Source organism: Limulus polyphemus, unplaced genomic scaffold, assembly GCF_000517525.1.
Source record: "Limulus polyphemus unplaced genomic scaffold, Limulus_polyphemus-2.1.2 Scaffold2471, whole genome shotgun sequence".
Classification (NCBI taxonomy): Eukaryota; Metazoa; Arthropoda; class Merostomata; order Xiphosura; family Limulidae; genus Limulus; species Limulus polyphemus.
The window spans coordinates 23,826-24,477 of record NW_013668081.1 but is presented as its reverse complement, the minus strand read 5'-3'; the positions used below and the strand labels follow the sequence as shown (position 1 = coordinate 24,477).

At 24.5% G+C, this 652-nt stretch overlaps 1 protein-coding gene across 2 annotated transcripts in view; it reads left to right on the top strand.

The window, feature by feature from the left end:
• The window catches only part of LOC111087681, a 72,836-nt gene that overhangs the window by 61,432 nt on the left and 10,752 nt on the right, over positions 1-652 (top strand). The gene's annotated exons all lie outside the window — the stretch shown is intronic.

Sequence of the window (652 nt, the reverse complement as noted above, 5' to 3'; positions counted from 1 at the left end):
CTTGTTATTACTTTATCTGGTCTTTGTTAATATGGCTATACTTACACAACTATATGTTACAATTAATATATTGTTATTACTTTATCTGGTCTTTGTTAATATGATTATACCTACCAAACTATATGTTGTAATTAATGTATTGTTATTACTTTATCTGGTCTTTGTTAATATGGCTATACTTACAAAACCATATGTTGTAATTAACGTATTGTTATTACTTTATCTGGTCTTTGTTAATATGATTATACTTACACAACTATATGTTACAATTAATGTCTTGTTATTACTTTATCTGGTCTTTGTTAATATGATTATACTTACACGACCATATGTTGTAATTAATGTCTTGTTATTACTTTATCTGGTCTTTGTTAATATGATTATACTTACACAACCATATGTTGTAATTAATGTCTTGTTATTACTTTATCTGGTCTTTGTTAATATGATTATACTTACACGACCATATGTTGTAATTAATGTTTAGTTATTACTTTATCTGGTCTTTGTTAATAGGATTATACTTACACAACCATATGTTGTAATTAATGTATTGTTATTACTTTATCTGGTCTTTGTTAATAGGATTATACTTACACAACCATATGTTGTAATTAATGTATTGTTATTACTTTATCTGGTCTTTGTTAAT